Source organism: Hemicordylus capensis, chromosome 3 (genome assembly GCF_027244095.1).
Source record: "Hemicordylus capensis ecotype Gifberg chromosome 3, rHemCap1.1.pri, whole genome shotgun sequence".
In the NCBI taxonomy this organism is placed as follows: Eukaryota; Metazoa; Chordata; class Lepidosauria; order Squamata; family Cordylidae; genus Hemicordylus; species Hemicordylus capensis.
The window spans coordinates 98599354-98618074 of record NC_069659.1 but is presented as its reverse complement, the minus strand read 5'-3'; the positions used below and the strand labels follow the sequence as shown (position 1 = coordinate 98618074).

The following is an 18721-nucleotide window of genomic DNA, read 5'->3' as shown; positions in this document are numbered from 1 at the left end:
ATTGGTGACAGCCGGGGTTCTTTGAACCCGTTCACCCAATGGTAGCTCCGCCCCTATGTTCATTAGTGTTCTGGTGTCTGAGTAGGTGGTGAACCTCTGCAAGTGACCACTCACCTTAAGCTTATTTGCATTAAAGTAAAGGTAAAGTGTGTCATAAAGTCGGTTTTGACTCCTGGTGCCCACAAAGCCCTGTGGTTTTCTTTTGGTAGAATACAGGAGTGGTTTACCATTGTCTCCTCCCATGCAGTATGAGATGATGCCTTTCAGCATCTTCCTATATCGCTGCTGCCCAATATAGGTGTTACATACCAGCAGGGATTCAAACCTTCTGCTTGGTAGTCAAGCATTTCCCTGCTGCACCACATAAGGTGACAGAAAAGTCAATCCAGCCTGTGCCCAGTGGTCATACCCACTGTTTGGAGTGGCTATGTTTGGAGTGGCAGCAGAGGCGTATCTAGGGGAAATAGCACCTAGGGCAAGCACTGAAATTGCGCCCCCTGTCCAAACATCTGATACCCATCTTTCAGATAACTTTACCATAGTATCAGCTCAAAAATACAAGTCAAACGCATTAATCTTTTAATATTTCCAAAACTATTTAGCAGTGGACGTAGCCAGACCAAAAAATTCTAGAAAACTACAAATTTCAGTATGCTGGGGCTCATGAAATACCCAAATACTATGTGGAGGTGTCCTTAGAAAACTAAACAGAAGTGCCTGTCTAATTCTCTACTATGCATTGTAGCATCACTATTACATAAGTTTTAAAAATAAATTGAGAATTTGACTTTTCCCAGATACTCTGAAAATAATTAAAGGATATGCAGAGTAAACTGTGTCACTGCTTGGAATATATTCTAGTATTTCAGAAAGACAGTTAAAATGAGAGAAAGAGAGCAAAGAACTCCCAGTGGGTATTAATACTAAGGATTTCACACTGATTCAAAGACAAACTCACCATTAATAGCCATATTATTAATACATCACATTTAACTCACTTATCACAAGAAGCAAAATAAGAGCAAATGAATAAAATCCTAGCTCATAAGCTTCAGCTCAGTATTCACAAGCCCTGATTCTCTGTACATAGTGCCAATCTGAATATGTGTATAGTGACTTATAGTATATTATTTTTTTAAAATTTTTTTACCTGTAGCCCATTGGGGGGCTTCCGAAAGGCCATGGGGGGTCCTGCAAAGGTTCCCCTCCCACACTGGCCTCTAGGGCCTCACAGGGACCATTTGAGCATGTGCAGTGGCCATTTTTAAAAATAGTTTTTTTAAAAAAAAATGGCCGCTGAAAACAAAATGGCTGCTGCACATGCTCAAATGGCCTCTGCAAGGCTTGGCATGGATTAGGGCCTCACAGAGGCCATTTGAGCATGCACGGTGGCCATTTTGTTTTTGGTGGCTTTTTAAAATTTTATTTTTATTTTACAAAATGGCGCCCCCCTTCAAGTGGTGCCCGGGGCATGTGCCCTGCCTGCCCCACCCTAGATATGCCCCTGAGTGGCAGTTTGGAGCCTCAGCATGTGGTAAGCATATGCACATCAAGAGCTGGCCTGTGCAGACTGAAACCAAAACTGAAAAAAGAAACCAACCCAGTTTGAAAAGAGTCCTCAAACTATCATATGATCCATCACTACTTTTAAGTTACAATCATCAATAAACCAAAACACACCTTCCTCAGGTGAAAGAGGCCCCTTGACAATGAATGAGGGGGTGTGAGCAAGAACAATCTAATCTGAGTTGGGATTACTCCAGATTCCAGCACGTTAGAGCTACCAGAAAAGCATGGGCTGGGTCACACACATTACAAACAATTGTTATTATGTATGAACAAATGTTGGTTCTATTTTATTGATTCCGTAATATTCTCATTGACAAAGTACTGCTTTATTTGTTCCAAAGACTTGCAAGTAGCAACAGTACTAACACCTAATTGCTAATCTTCAATGTATCACCACCACGAAGAAAAGCTATTCTCAAGGACCTCACCTAGGAATTTCATATAAGGATTAAAATAAAAATCAAGTAAAAATAAATAAATACCCTTGTTGCATTATACCTGGACTGGAGTCAAATCCTGGAGTCAAAATTTTTAATTTTGTCAGTCAAATGGACATTTCCTTGAAGGAGGGACTGAATGAAAGCAGATGAAAGACTCGCAGATATAAATTCATTTCTTTTAGCAACCTCCAAGCTCCCATTCAGTCTGAGCCTCAGTGCTATGGGAGTGATGTGCATGTCACTGTCATGGTATGCTTAACCTTTGCCAAACCAGACTCTGAGAATTAACTCCAATCCTAAACTTGCATGTCCTAAAGGGCAACATAACCCTCCCTCCCTCGACACTGCCACGCCAAAGTGGATTACAGCTCAGTTATAATAAGCATGAAAATCTTATCAGCAGACTGCCTAACACCGATTGGTGTTTTTTGTTTTGTTGTTTAAGTCACTAGAATAATATTGATATAGGGGAATTCCTAGTGGCTCAAGTCTCCTTGGTATCAGCTGGGCTGAGCATTTGATGGACAAATGGTGAGAACATTCAGGAGAAAGAATATATCGTCTGCCACTTATAAAGCACTGTGATCAGATGAGCTACACAATGAAATTCCAGCAAACAGAATGAGAGGCAGTGGCTCTTGGAAGTGGTAGTGCCAGTGCTACCCGAATTCTATTCTGAATTAGATTATGTGAAAAAAGAGGGAATATATAGACAACCAGCTGCTGCTCAGAGGCTTACTACAACCTTGCTTTTATTGTTCTGCTAAGTTAGAGGTGGGGCATCAGAGGGATTCCATGCATACCATTACTGAGAAATTTTAATATGTTCCACACTGACACATATAAAAAGGAAATAACAGCTGATCATAAGTCAGACCAGGCGACAGCCCCCCCCCCCGGCCTCTCTCTCCCCACATTTGCGAGCAGAATTGTGGCCCAGGGGCATGCTCTACTTCCTAGCCTGCAGGGAATCAGGCAAATGAGTTCACACCGATATTTTATTATCGAAGCTAACATTTACAGTATAATTCCTATAGGTATTCTTCCAAAAGGCACATAAGGAGTGAATCATAAAGCTATGCTTTATAACCAACCTTTCCCAAGTTACAGGAACAAGTGAATTGTCAATGTCATAGAGGTAAGGCCAACTGAAAATCAGCAGAAGAAAAACTTCTCCAATGTGTTGACCACATGGAACTCACTGCCACAGGATTTTGCTTCATAGGATCTGGAGTCAGAGAAGGTGCATAAATGGATAGTAGTACAAATGAGGTCATTTTGAAGCATTTTCAATGTTATTAGCCATTCGCTTGTGTTTCTGGACAAAAGTCAAATTTTACCTTGAAGAGTCCAGAAAAGCATTTTCCTTAAGGCTAGACTATTGTTCTCGGTTAGCTATGCATCACTTGCACCATGCTATCCCACTTTTAATGATCTAGTCTAGCACAGTGATCAGCCAGATACTTCTGGGAACTTCGCAAAAGGGGATCAAGGCAACAAACTTCCCCTGATGTTTGCCTCCAGCAACTGGTATTCGAGGTGGCTCTGACCACAGAAATCCCATCTAGTTATCATGGCTAGTATAATACCCATTAATAAATCTATGTCCCATGACTCTGTCTAGACTTTTTAAAACACCATTTCAACTAGTGCCATCACTGCAATTTACTCTGACGAATTCCATCAGATGCTCTGCGTGGTGGTACCAGAGTGCTAGCTCTGGGGTAAAAAGCTCACTGCTAGGATCTAGGAAAGCATCTTTGCGTTATCTAGAGTAGACTTTTATTTTCCCCTGGCAGGGCTTATGTGCCTTAAACAGATGCAAGAGAGGCAGGTAAAGTTTTTCCCACCAATGCATCGCCATGCTAGAAAAAGCTTTGCCTGCTGAATTTCTGCCTGCCAATCCTGTATTCAAGGTACAGGATTCATGTCAGAAAAATATGGAAATGTTAACCTGATATCATACATACACATTTAAGTATTGCCCTGAGGAAGATATCTGGCATCTATGGGAACTCTTTCCTGTGTTCCCCCAAGGAAGGACATTCTGGTTACCCAGTCCTGTGACTTATGCTGGGACTGGACAGAATAAATGGGGAAAGAGTAGCTTCCCTTTTGCATTCATGCATATACCTGATATACTACCACCCATGAACCACCCCTGTCATTGCTTCCCACATTTTCACCTGTAACGTGAACATGTCACTATACCCCTGGTATTATATGCCCATGTTGCTTCCTTTGTGTGTACACACATAGTGCAGAGCTCACTTTATAACTATCACTAGATTCTCTCTCTACCTTTCAATTCTGCAGCGTATGGGAATAAATTGTTCTAGTAAGAACTAATCTGCCTACTTTCCTTTTGCTATCCTTACAACTGGACTAAATCTGGTTCAGATCGGTCAGGCAGACCACAAGTTAGCCCACTTGTACCTCAAATGTTCACACATCTGCCATCTTGAAACTGGGTGGATAACATCATCACAAACAATGCCATTGAGGCCCCTGCTAACTTGGCAAAGAGGCACCTTTTACCGTGGTGATTCTCTTTATTTAGCAGGGGGAGAGTAACTGGCCCTGTCCACCCCCAGCACAGTACTTCCAGTGACTGTTGCTGGTGTCTATCTTATGTATCTTTTAGATTGTGAGCCCTTTGGGGACAGGGATCCACCTTATGTATTTATTATTTCTCTATGTAAACCGCCCTGAGCCATTTTTGGAAGGGCGGTATAGAAATTGAATTATCATCATCATTATTATTATTTATTTACACAGTCAGACAGATGTTATTGACTGGTTTGTTTTATCCAGACATCAAGTCCTTCCCAAGGACCTAGGATGGCTGAATTTTATTGTCAATGTTGTTGCTGTTCTTATAGATATCGTCGCAGAATATAGGCTGTTCCCAGTAAAGCTGCTTTTTGTAATTGGCTGATGGTGATTTCTGTGGCCCCTATGGTGTTGAGGTGCTCTTCAAGTTGTTTTGGAATTGCACCTAGGGCGCCAATTACCACTGGGATTATTTTGGTCTTTTTCTGCCACAGCCTTTCAATTTCAATTTGTAGATCTTTGTATTTGGTGATTTTTTCTATTTCTTTTTCTTCTATTCTGCTATCCCCTGGTATTGCTATGTCGATTATTTTAACTTGTTTTTCTTTCTTCTCAACAACAGTTATATCTGGTGTATTGTGTGGCAGATGTTTGTCTGTTTGTAGTCAGAAGTCCCATAGTATTTTTACATCTTCATTTTCTACCACTTTTTCAATTTTATGGTACCACCAATTTTTGTCTACAGGTAGCTTGTATTTTTTGCAGATGTTCCAGTGTATCATCCCTGCTACCTTGTCATGCCTTTGTTTGTAGTCAGTCTGTGTGATCTTTTTACAACAGCTGATTAGGTGGTCCAGAGGCGTAACTATAGGGGGGCAGGGGGGGCACATGCCCCGGGCGCCATCTTTGCGGGTCACGTTGGGGGCGCCGCCATGACCCCCGCTGATCCCAAAAATTTTTTTTTAATTTTTTTTTAAAAAATAAAAATTTCTCCGGCTCAGCAGCAGCAGTCAAGGGAGCGTGTTGGTGGTGCCCCCTCCCCCACGAGCGGTCCCTTCCACACCCACGCCCCCCCCCCCATTGCTTTGCTGGCCTCCTAAGTATGTGTGCTTGGAGACGGCGAGTTTCTGAGGTTACGAGGACTTGTCTTGGAAGGCAGGAATGGGAGAATGAGATATACGGTAGATGTTTGCGCGCCTTTCGCGGGGAAGGTAAAGCCGAGAGAGCGCGTGCGTGCTGGCGCGGGCCAAACAACTGGTTGGGCGCAAGGCAGGGAGTGAGCGCGTGTGATGAGTGAGAGAGCGTGCTCTGCTGCACTGTCTCTTTAAACCGAGCGCTCCGGAGTCTGGGCGTGTGTTCAGTCCCTCGCCTTGTGCTCCCTCCACTCCACTCCATAGGTGCCTTCTGAGGCGGCAGCGGATTCCCGCTCCGGCGGTGGCTCACTCCAGCAGAGACTCCTCTGGGGAGCGGCGGCTTTGCCTCTCGCTCCCTTCCCCCCGCCCCATGCAAGCTTCAACAGGCGTCATGGACCATGGTCCCAAAGAGGGGGACTCTGCTGCCGGGGCAGCCGCTGGGGACGCTGTTCGAGGGGCTGCCGCGGTGCCGCCACCTCCTCCAGCGGGGTGGTGGTGCAAGTGAGGGAAAAGAAGGGACCTCTGCTCGCCGCCATCCCCTACATGCCGTTCCCCGTGGCCGTCATCTGCTTGTTCCTCAACACCTTCATGCCAGGGCTAGGTAAGCAGCCTTCAGGCACTGGCCGGGCGCGGAGCAGTTGCGCCCCTGGCACCTGCACGACTGCGGGAGGGTGTGTGTAAGTACACGCGAGAGAGAGAGAGAGAGAGAGAGAGAGCTGGCGAGAGGGCGTGCGTGCAGAACTCCCGGCGGCGGGGGCAAGATGCATCCAAGACGTGGGCTTCTCTGGTGTTTGTTGTTGTTGTTGTTAAACAAGTGGAAACTGGTATGAATAATATAGCTGATGGGAACAAAAATCAGACAATGAAACAAAATATAGAGAGGTTGTCTTTTAAAGAGCTGCCAGGTACATGGGAGTTAACACTTTTGATCTCTGTTCACTGTGTGGACCATTGTTCCAATTCATGAGCTGAAATGGGCAAGGCAGTCCACATCTCTTAGGGTGAGACAAGATGTCAGTGCTTAAAAAAGGTGGGGGGGGCGCAATTTCAGTGTTTGCCCTGGGCGCCGTTTTCCCTAGTTACGCCTCTGAGGTGGTCCACTGTTTCATCTGCTTCTTTCCAAAGGCGGCAATTGCTGTTTGTTGTGGATTTTTTGACTTTTGCTCTTATTGCATTTGTTCTTAGTGCCTGTTCTTGTGCAGCCAGTATTAAACCCTCTGTTTCTTTCTTCAAGTTACCATTCTTAAGCCATTGCCAGGTCTTGGTGATGTCTGATTTTCCACTTATATTGTGCAAATATTGACCATGCAGGGGCTTATTTTTCCATTTTTCTGCTCGGTTCTTGACTTGTTCTTTCTTGTAGGCCTGCTTTGTTTCATTGGTGTTGAATAGTTTCTCGTTCTTGACCATTTTAAATGCATTTTCTTCACTGTCCCTTATATATTCTTCAAGGCCTCTTTTCTCCTCCTCTACTGTTTGATGGACTTGCAGCATTCCTCTTCCACCTGAGCTGCGAGGGAGGTATAGCCTATCCACATAACTGCGGGGGTGCAGAGCATGATTGATGGTCATGATTTTCCTGGTCTTACGATCCAGCATCTCTAGCTCTGCCTGGGTCCAGTCTATTATTCCTGCAGTGTATCTGATAACAGGTATAGCCCAGGTGTTTATGGCTTGTATGGTGTTCCCGCCATTGAGTTGGACTTGAGGATTTTTCTAACTCTCCTGATGTATTCACTTCCCATTTTTCTTTTAACTTCAGTGTGTGCAATGTTATCAGCCTGGAGAATGCCCAAGTATTTGTAATGTTCTTTCTCTTCCAGGTTCTTGATCTTGCTTCCATTGGGTAGTTCTATTCCTTCTGTTTTTGTTATTTTCCCTCTGTTCATTATTAATGCAGCACACTTGTCTAGTCCAAACTCCATTGCTATATCGCTACTGAATATACGGACAGTGCTTAGCAGTGATTTGATTTCTGACTGGGACTTTCCATACAACTTCAGATTGTCCATGTACAGCAGATGGTTGATTTTACTTGATGTTTTAGATGTTTGGTATCCGAGGCCTGTTTTGTTTAGTATTTGTGAAAGTGGGGTCATGGCGATTACAAACAACAGAGGGGATAGTGAGTCCCCTTGGAAAATGCCTCTTGTATTGCTAACCTGTCCAAGTGTCTCGCCATTGATTGTTAACTGTGTACTCCACATGCTCATTGCTTTTTTTATAAATATCTGAATGTTTTTGCTGACACCAGTTGTTTCTAAACATTTTAGTATCCATGTGTGAGGCAATGAATCGAAGGCTTTCTTGTAGTCAATCCATGCAACACTTAGATTTGTTTTTCTTCTCTTGCAATTTTCTAAAATCATTTTGTCAATCAGCAGCTGGTCTTTTGTGCCTCTGGTGTTTGGGCAATTTCCTTTCTGTTCAACTGGAAGCTGTTTGTTAGTTAATAAGTGTTGCATGACTTCATCTGCTATTATTCCAGTTAATAATTTGAACATGGTTGGCAGGCAGGTTATTGTTCTATAATTACTTGGAACTGCACCTTTTGCTGGGTCTTTCATGATGAGATGAGTTTTCCCAGTTGTTAGCCATTGTTCAATATCCCCTCCTTGCAAAATGTGATTGAACTGTTTTGATAGTTGTTTATGAAGGCTTGTTAGGTGTTTAAGCCAAAAGCCATGCAGTTCATCGTCACCTGGAGCAATCCAATTTTTAATTTTCTTTGCTCTTTCACTTATTAATTCTGGTGTTATTAGATCTTGCATTTGTTGGTTACATTTTTTGACCTCTTTCATCCAGCCTGTTTTTTTTATTATAATCTATTGGATTGTCCCATAATTTCCCCCAGAATTGCACTGTTTCTTCTTTATTGGGTGTTTCTAGGTTTCTTGGAGTTTCTCCTTCTATGCTTTGGTAGAAACGTCTCTGATTCGACTGGAATTGGAGATTCTGCCTGTGTTGTGTGATTCTGGCTTCGTATCTGCTAATCTTCTTTGACACTGCTGTTATTTGCTACTTTATTATTTCCAGGACTTCTCTCATTTTCCTTGAATCTAGGTGGTATTTTTGGATCAGATACTGTTTGGTGTTTTCATTCTTCAGCTTCTTGTCTTTCATATCTTTCAATTTACTAGGATCTGATCTGAGCCTGGAGATTTTATTTTCTAATCTAATCTTCCATTTAGGTGATGCACTGCTTTCTTTTTTTACAGGTCCACTGATCTTATATCCGAGCTCTTGTGTTGTTATTGTTGCTGCACTGTACATTAGTTGGTTTGTTTCTTGCACATTATTGGTTGTTATTTCTGCAAGTGCAGCATTGACATCTTTTAATGTCTGAGCGAGTTGCTTTTTGGCAACTGTTTTTAGAGCTCGAAGTCGAACCCTGGTGGTTGTTTGGTTCATGTGCTCAGTATTTTTTTGCTTTAGTTCTTGTTGCTTTTCTGTTAAACGGCATTCGGGTTTTTGAGGTGAAGGCAAAGGGGAGGTTGCCTGGTTTTGATTTTGAAACAGTTCAGCAACAGTGGCATCCTCTATTTCCAAAACCTCCTCCACCTGCGCCTGAGCAACTTGGTGGTAATTCTTCTTCCATATCTTGAGCCTGTGTTACTCTTTGCAGTTCTTCCAGCTCTACTCCTGTGAATACTTTGTTTCTTATTATGAATCTTCTCTGGTCTGCTAGCCTTTGTTCTGTTATTTCTGTATCTGGATGCTTCTCTTTCCAAATTTGGTACATTCTTTTTAAATAACCTCTTCTAGTTGGACTAGACTTGTAATAGCAGATCATTATTTCCTTGTTGGCATTTTTCGTATATTTTTTTCGGTTAAGAGATGTTTCTTCCAGTAACCTTGCAATCTCCAGCCCTGATTGCTCAACTGAAGATCCTGAGTCCTGTTGCCCACTTGCCACCAGATGTCCAGGGACTCCAGCACCTGGCACGGTCCTTGTTGACCTGGGCGATGACTGATCCGGTATAGATTTATTAAAGTTATGTCTCACCATATTGTTGATGGGAGAGGCACTCTTTGTCTGGCTCCTCTGGTGAGACCTGTCCAGTATGGTTGGACCTCTGGCATAGCTCTCACCTTCCTCAGAGCATGCAAGCCCCACAACCACACCAAGGTAGTGCCTCACTGGGGGTTGTTGTTGTTGTTGTTGTTGTTGTTATTTGAGGCATACCTATGTGTCCCTACAGCTGTGGTTCTAATTGGTTAGGCCAGTGCTGCTCAACTTTGGCCGTTCTGGAGATGTTGGCCTACAACTCCCATAATTCCTTGCTATTGGCTTCTGTGGCTGGTATTATGGGTGTTGTAGTCCCAAAAGAGCTGGGGGGCCTAAGTTGAGCAGGCCTGGGTTAGGCGGTTCACAAGTTAGCCCACTTGCGCCTCAAACATTTACGTGTCTGCCATCTTGAATTGGAGTGGATGACATCATCACACGATGCCATTGAGGTGTCCCTACAACTGTACCCGAATTGGTTCATATTGGTCCAGACATTGCCAAGCTGATGGGGAACACACACACACACACGTATGAACAAACACATGGAATGCCGGATGATCTCATAAGCCTACTGGAAAGTAGGCTAAAAATCATCCCTCAGAAATAGAAGAATGGCTGCCCTCTCACAGATCCTCTCACAACATCTTTTTTTTTTTAGAATTGTCATATAGCATATGAAAACCATGAAGGCCTCACCTCCCACCTTATCGGAGATATGAGGGAAAAAAATCTCTTTCAACAATGACAGTTTGAATTGTAACATGCAGTTCAATTGGGCAATAATCATATGCCAACTATCTGGTGACACGTGTGCATGTGGTCATGGCGGCAACTACTGGAGGCATGAATGCCTATTAATGCTCATTAGGGTGCAAGGAGGGCAACAAGTTTCCTCAGACTGTGTTAAACAGGCTACATGTTATTAACAGTTTAGCCTATGCCCAGTCCATGTTTGCAACCGACTCTGTAGGATATGAAAGGGGAAAAAGACATCTTTCATTTTGAACCTCGCCACATTCAGATATCAGATACCATGTGTCAGATATCTCTACCCAACAACCACATAGCTGAGAGAGTAAGGGTCGTACTTTCCACTGTTACATCACAGTCTTGGCTATGGGTGCAGGATCTGATCTCTGGCAGAGACAGGGCAGCCAACAAGGCTGATCTAATGCAGTGGGTCAGTGCTGCCTATGTTTCTAAAACTGTAGAGGCAGCTGTTCCCACCTAGACAGACAATGTGCAAATTGCATTGCATTAGTGACGGTCAACCTTGGATAGCTTGGCATTAGCACTCCAGCATGAACCAGCACTTCAGGTTATAACACCTGAAGTCAAAAGGACACCTAACTTTCCACCTTTGAAGTATAAGAAAGCATGTTTTGTGCTACATAATTATCAAAATTCTGTGCCAATAAGTTGGTATCAATTTAAGTAAAATTCTGAAGCCTGGACAAACAATGCACATTCAGTAAATAAGATTCTGTGACTCATGGAGATAAGCAAAGAGATCTGTAAGGGACTGAAGGACACCCTACCTTACTATGGAAAATCTGCTCAATTCCACCCTGGTTCCTGAAACGTCATCTTTCACTGCCCACACACGTGTATAAATACCATTGGAGCAATAACATCTAGAAACGTTATAAAGGAAAAACGAAAGCCAAGATCCTCATTCTCCACCCACAGTACTATATCTCATGCTTGCATGTCAGGTTTACAAAATCTATACCACTCTGCAGAGCTAACACCCTCAGGGGTATAAGGGAATACACTGACTGATGTTTTCTGTGTGAATCTTTCTTCAGAAATCATTTGCACTTCATTATACCAGCTTGAGAAAATATTGCTTGCATCCCAATAATGCTTTTCAGTCCCATGTAATTTATGTAATACTGCAAGCATTTCATGCATGGCACTGTCTACATTGAGATGACAGAACACCCATTTTCAAACTGTATTGTACAACTTGAGAAGGAGGGTGCTCTGCCAATGAAGTTACGCTTCTGATCAACACATTGTAAACAACTTCTTTGGCATGCAAGAAACAGAGAGGATCTCTCTACTCTAGGATGATTCTGCCTCTCTAGACCCCCAGCCCCCTCCAGTAAGTTGTTTTGCATCCTGAGAGCATGATGCAATTCTTTTCTTCCCCTAGGTCTAAATACATCTGTAATCATTGTAGTGGTAATGATGGCAGGGATCCTGCTCTGAATTCAAAGCATATGCAAAGACAGGTTAGGGCTACATGAGATCTGCTGGAGTTGAAAGAGCATTCCTCTTAAGTCCAAATGGTGATTTCTGTGCATCCATCATTCTCTATAGCATCACTCATGGATTACAAATCTGGATTAATGTGTGGTATTCATTGATGTTCCTGGACCCAAAAAAACCAAAACCACTGGTATGGGGGGAGTTCTGTTCAGCTGAAATCGTGCAATTGCACAGCACCAATTATTATCTCATTAAGCCTTGGTTTTCTTCATGGTTATGAAGGAAGCAGCTATAAAATATTTGATGATGAGCTTTTGAACCAGCTAAGCATGTGAGCCTGCAAAGCTTGTGAATGTTCCTGAAACCTTATTTCATTGCATTGCTGGACCTACATTCCTGAACTGCTTTCTACTAGCACTGGTGCTGATTGTTTTTCCAATTTCCTGACCTGCACTGCCCCGAAGGTACTTTTTCCTTCTTAATCCTGGACTCTGCTGTTCACTGGATGCCCACTGCAGCATTGCTCATAGCCCACCATCACCTTTTTTCTTGTCCACCCCAAGAGAACCGGTCCTTCCCTGGAAACAATGGAGGTCCTATTTCTACAATTGCCTCCTCATCATACACAGACCCCTGATTTTCCTCCAGCAAAGCAGAAGGTTATATTGCTTCACTGTCTGGGCCCTGAAGGCCAAGGAATATATCATCATTTGCCCTTTCTGGCCAACTTGGAAGTGGATGCCAATCCTTATGAAGCTGTTCTTCAAGCCCTAGATTATTATTTCAACCCTACTTTGAATGTGATTGCTGAACGTTACAAGCTCTATTCTAGATCCCAACTGCCTGGTGAATCTATTGATCATTATGTTACAGCACTGCGAGCCTTATGTGTAACCTGTTAGTTTGCCAACTTTACTGAATTATCAGGGATCAGATTGTTATGAAAACAAATTGCTCCAAACTTACCTTGGGTAAAGTTACAGAGATGGCTAGAAGGGTTGGAAATGTTCTTCACTGTGCCAAATCACTCTATTTGGTACCCCGCAAACCAACTGCCAGAAATAAAGGCTGTTCAGTCTAAATCCTTCCCAACCCAATCTTCTCATATGGCACAGCCCCAGAAAGTGGCAGAACAAGAAAGAAGGAGTTACCAATGCTACCAATGTGGAGACTCGGCCCACAAAGCCAATTTTGCACACTGTCCTACACAGAAGATCACCTGCAACAGGTGCAAAAAAGGAGACACTTTGCTATGGTCTGCTGTCCACTCCATTACTGATGCACCATATGATAAGCATGAGGCAGATGAACCACTTCCTGATAGCATTTTAAGTGTGACAGAATCAGAGCCTACTTCTCTACATTGTCAAGTTAAACTTAAGCTTAATGGCCATGAAGTACAGATCTGGCTGATTCCAGTTCTCTATACACTATCTTTTCCCATCTGCTTTACAAGAAACTCCTTACTACATCAGATCTGCACCTGCAGCCTTCAAACATCCACCCATGGGGATATGGTGGATTGTCATCCATTACCCAACATCAATGAAATGCTGCTAACTCTGAAAGAAATACACAGCCTTTCACAATACACAGCCTTCATTACTCCAGAGGGTCTTTCTCAGTACAAAAGATTGCCTTTTTGATTAACCTCTGTAATTTCAAAGAATAGTATTTAAAAGAATGATGGATGCAATTTTTGGGACTACGCATGGCATCACTTACTTTCAGGATGACATTTTAGTGTATGGAAAAACCACTGAGGAGCATGACACTAAACTGACAGGAGTCTTAAGAAAACTCCAACAACATGGACTTACTATCTCTGCAGAGAAATTTCAGTTTTGCACACACTCGGTGACATACTTGGGACAGACAATATCTGAGAGTGGCATACATTCCAAAACAGACTTGGTGAAAGCTATTCAGGAAGTTCCAAAGCCCCACAACAAGGATGCACTTTGATCATTTTTAGGACTGTGCGTATTACTCTAAATTTGTTTTTAAAATGGCCTCAAAAGTTGTTCCATGCTTTTAAAAAAGAATGCTACTGGGATTTAACTGGGATGCATCCTGCAAGGATAGTTTTCAGAATACAAAACAGGCCATTGCTAAAAGCCCTGCTCTCATAACTTTTGACACCAACAGGCACACTGTTGTAAACCAATGATGCTGATGCTTCTGTATATGATTTGGGAGCTGCCTTGTTTCTGGGCAGTGAGGCACTTCAGTACTTACATGTGGGGCAGAACATTCACTTTATAGTCAGACCAGAAACCCCTATCTGCTTCATTTACTACTCGGGGATCAAGCCAAGTGACTCCAAGAATAGCCAAATGGATTACCAGACTTATGGATTTTGATTTCCAGGTGGAATATCTTCCAAGTCTTTGGAATACAATTGCAGACTGTTTATCTCGTCTTCCACTTCCAGACCAAGAGGAGATCCCAGAAGAAGAGGATGAAGGAGTAGTAGTTGTGCAAAGAGCTTCATCCACTCATGGATGAATGGCCCTCAGTGCTGATCAAGTGCTTCCTGAACTTAAACCCTACATAACTAATGGATGGTCACACAAAAACAAGGTACCTGAACATCTTCAATCATACATGCACGTAGCAAGTGAGCTGTCTCATCTCAATGAACTGGTGCTGAGGACTGATCATTTGGTGGCGCCAACCTCCTTACAAGCAAAAGTTATCAAAATTGCCCACCTAGATCATCTGGGCATGAGCTTGACTAAAAGGCGAATCAGAGAAAGATTCTGCTTGCTAGGTATGGACAAACACATTGAAAATGTTATCAAGCACTATATGGTTTGTGCTGTATCAGACAAATTGAAGACAACTTTCACACCCCTTGACACTTGACTCCTGACTAGTATCCAAATGGTCCCTGGGGAAAACTTGCTCTGGATATAATGGGGCCTTTTTGATACCCAACCGACAAAACAAAGTTCTGCTATCATGATGGTGGATTACTATTCCAAGTGTCCAGAAGTCTCATTTGCTGACAATGCAACTACAAACAAGATGAGTACCCAGAATGTTGGGGGGCAATATGCTAAAATCATTGTAAACCGCTTAGAGAGCTTCCAGCTATAGAGCGGTATATAAATGTAAGTGCTATTGCTATCCAGTTCATGGCTGCTGTTTTTGTGAGAAAAGGCCTTCCTAAAGAACTGGTGATTGACAATAGAGTAATATTACCTCATTTGACATGGAGTAATATTTGCATAACTGTGAGATAAAACACAACACTATTTCCTTGTACTATCCTCAATGGAATGGCTTAATGGAAAGAATGAACAGGCTAGTGAAAAATGTTTACAACTGGCTACTATTTAACAACAACCCTGGGAAGAGGCAATCCATGAAACTCTATTTGCTTATCACACTACTCCTCATTCTACTACAGAAAATCAGGACTGGACTGGGGTCACTGAGAGGGCGATGGAATGTATGTGGGGAGGACGCTGGGTTTTGAGCAGAATGGGTACTTAAGGGTGGGAATATTCACTGCTACTGAGTGAGGCAGAGCGCAGGGGGGTGCACCGGGAATATGTGTTGCCCTGTGGGCTAGTCCAAGCCTGCAGAAAATCACAGTCTGAATTGCTGAGAAAACACAAAGCTACCACCCAGCTTACCCAATGGCAACAACTGATGGGGCTTTTCATGCCATCTCACTCTGAGGATGCAGAGATTTGTGATCGGGTTAGGGAGAAGCAACACAAAAACAAATTGTGTGTGGATCAGAAATGGGGTGTGAAACAGGGGTGTGGGGGGGGGCTTGGTTCGAATATGGCTGCCTTATAAAGTGAGAAAGGGATGTTCCTGATATTCTGGGCCAAAACAAATAATCAGAATCTGAACAGATTCTGTCCTACTGGATGATGGAAAGAAATGAAACAGTTTGAGATTTCCCAGCATGCATATTATGAGACCAGAGGAAAGGGGGGTCTCATCTCGAGAGAGAGGAAATGGAGAGGACTTTGCCTCCAGTTTTGACCTCACAGAGGAGGCTGATGAAAGTGAAGGACAATCTTCTGTACCAGAAAAATCCTCTGTGCCACTCACTAAACCATCACCTTAAGTGATCCAGTGGGGAAATGCTTGACTAACAAGCAGAAGGTTGCCGGTTCGAATCCCCACTGGTATGTTTCCCAGACTATGGGAAACACCTATACTGGGCAGCAGCAATATAGGAAGATGCTGAAAGGAGGAGGCAACGGTAAACCCCTCCTGTATTCTACCAAAAGAAAGCCACAGGGTTCTGTGGGTGCCAGGAATCGAAATTTACTTGACAGCACACTTTACCACTCACTAACTGCTCCTGTGCCGGAGAACCCAAGAATTAGGATAAGTGTCTGTGACAGGAGACCACCAAAAATACTTCAAGTTTTTCAAGAATTTTAATTTAGTTCAATTCTGGTTGTTATAAATGGGGTGGGGATGTGTTGTATTATATCCAATAACCTTTTATGTTTTGTTGTTGAGAAGTTTGTCCCAGTGGGGATCCTGTAGAAATTGTGGTGGGTAGAATCAGAAAAGAAAAGGGAGGGGAAGCAGAAGGAGAAGGAGAAAATTGAGTTGCTTCTGAATAAACTCTTAGTTAAATGTACATGAAATTACTTTGTGTTTGTGAGGGAGGCAGCTATAAAACATTCCTAGTAGATATATAGTATAATTCTATGCATACTAACCTGGGAGTAAGCCCCATTTAATACAGTGGCTTTCTTTTGAGTAAACATGCATAGGATTCTTCTGTTATTCTACTATGCCTGTTCCCTCAGAAAAAGAACTTGAGCTGGAGGAGTTAAGTCAGTTTCTGAAGCAAGATTATTGTTCTGGTGCTTAAACTAATTGGCAGGACACACCTCTCTCTAAAATTCAAATGCAGTCTTTAGAAAATGCTCTCTTTTATTTAGTTTTGCCGCTATCCCTGGTTGTTTTGTTGCACAGATTAAAGTGAAGGCATAACTGCATGCTTGCAATGCTACAACCATGCTTGCTGCTGTTGAATATTCACTTCTTGCTGGACTGCTTCACACTCTCAGCCTCTGGTGGTGTTGGGTGCCTTTAACAGAGCTTTGTTTGGGGATTTGTCCACCCTAATTACCTCCATGTAGGTACCCCCACTACATCTCATGCTTTAACATTCACTCCACAATTATACTTTTCTTTAAAACTCTGTTACATCTTTGTCTCCCACAACGATGCTGCTCTAAACTTGACAGTGTAACACACACACACACACACACACACACACACACACACACACACACACACACACACACCACCCACCCTCATCCCCCCAAAATGGTTCCAGGATAACAGAAACATTTTTGAATAGCAAATACTGGAGTTCACGCACATTGTTTCTGAAAGCTGTGCCCTGCCTGAGCATCCTGTGGTTTCATTTGCCGCAAAGACATCTACATTGCATTACTGGTTGTGCTGATGGGGTAAGCTGGCTGCTCAATATATCTCCTCTGTTCTGCAGCCAAGACAAACACTGAGGATTTCCTCACAGTTTTTAACCAATCAAAGGCACATACTAAATCCATCCTAATCCATAACCAGTGCTGTGCACTCCATAGCAAAACTTCCCTGGAGTTTGGATAAATAATAAAATTAAAAAAACACACACAAAACCTAAAAGTGTTTCTTTCAAAGGATGACGCACTGAGCTAGAAATAAATATTGCCTATTGTTTCAAATTATTCTAAGTACTCCAGCAGATGACTGGCACAGGATCAGCATACATAAGTTGTTATACAAGTAAACAATATCTCAGTTTTAAAGAAGACAACTGCCTGTGTTCATGGAGTTCCACTGTAATGGGACAAAGACAGTGCTGAAGAGAGATACCCTAGCCTCTTTGTGAACTCACATAACACTCCAACATTTCCCCTTCTCATCCAGTCTTGTACAAATGAATGCCAGTGCAAAGCTACAAAAGAAAGCCTCATATAGAAGCCATTAATTTAATGCAACAATTTCATATGCAGAAGCACTTTTGGTTTCTCATTGACTGCATACTAGCATCCTCAGCAGATACACACTGAAAGGCAGACTAGAAATAAAAAGATGTAGGCAGTGAATCCTAGGTAATTTTTAAATCCAAATGCATTAAAAGCAAAAGAGGACACTGAAAGAATACATGGCTGTCAAAAGACAAATCGTTCGCACTTTAGCCATGAAATATTTTCTATTCAGTAGAAAGCTGTTTATTACGTGCTTACCTTTGGAAAATGTGTTGCTCCTACCTCCTTTTGGACTCCTAAACTGAGCGCTAAAAAGAGGTCTTGTTACTGCCCAATGCTTTTGTTCTTCTGTCCCTCTGTCACATGGCTTGCCTTTTATATTTGCAACACACAAAAGTTAGTGCTGTTGTTTAAGCGAGAGAGAGAGAGAGAGAGAGAGAGAGAGAGAGAGAGAGAGAGAGAGAGAGAGAGAGAGAATGTCAAATGGAAAAGTGCCATTGCAGTCATATATCAATCAGGGTAGCGGCGGCAGCAGCAGCTCACAAGCAAATGGGAATTCCACAGAAATGTGAAGCTCTTGTTATCTGAGAAATCACTAAACACCATCAGTCAAGCTCCCTTCTGCAGAGACTTCTCATTGGAGAATTGAAAAAGTGGATGCAAATATTCTGAAATGCAGGATGTCTCATGAGATGGCATGAAATGCGGTAGAGTTCAGGTCCAAACTTAATTCTGTCATAAATAAGCGGATGGTTTGCCCGATAACTCGATTAGATACAAACTCATTTAAGCTCTGCTAACAATTTGCAGTTCAAATTT

At 42.7% G+C, this 18721-nt stretch overlaps 1 protein-coding gene across 2 annotated transcripts in view; it reads right to left on the bottom strand.

Moving 5' to 3' along the window:
• NDP (norrin cystine knot growth factor NDP) overlaps nucleotides 1-18346 on the bottom strand; it is a 50438-nt gene extending 32092 nt beyond the window's left edge. For both annotated transcript variants that reach the window (XM_053308715.1, XM_053308713.1), the window contains exon 1: nucleotides 18161-18346. The gene's annotated coding sequence lies outside the window, so the exon portion shown is untranslated. The remainder of the gene's footprint in view (nucleotides 1-18160) is intronic.
• Nucleotides 18347-18721: the final 375 nt, after the last annotated feature.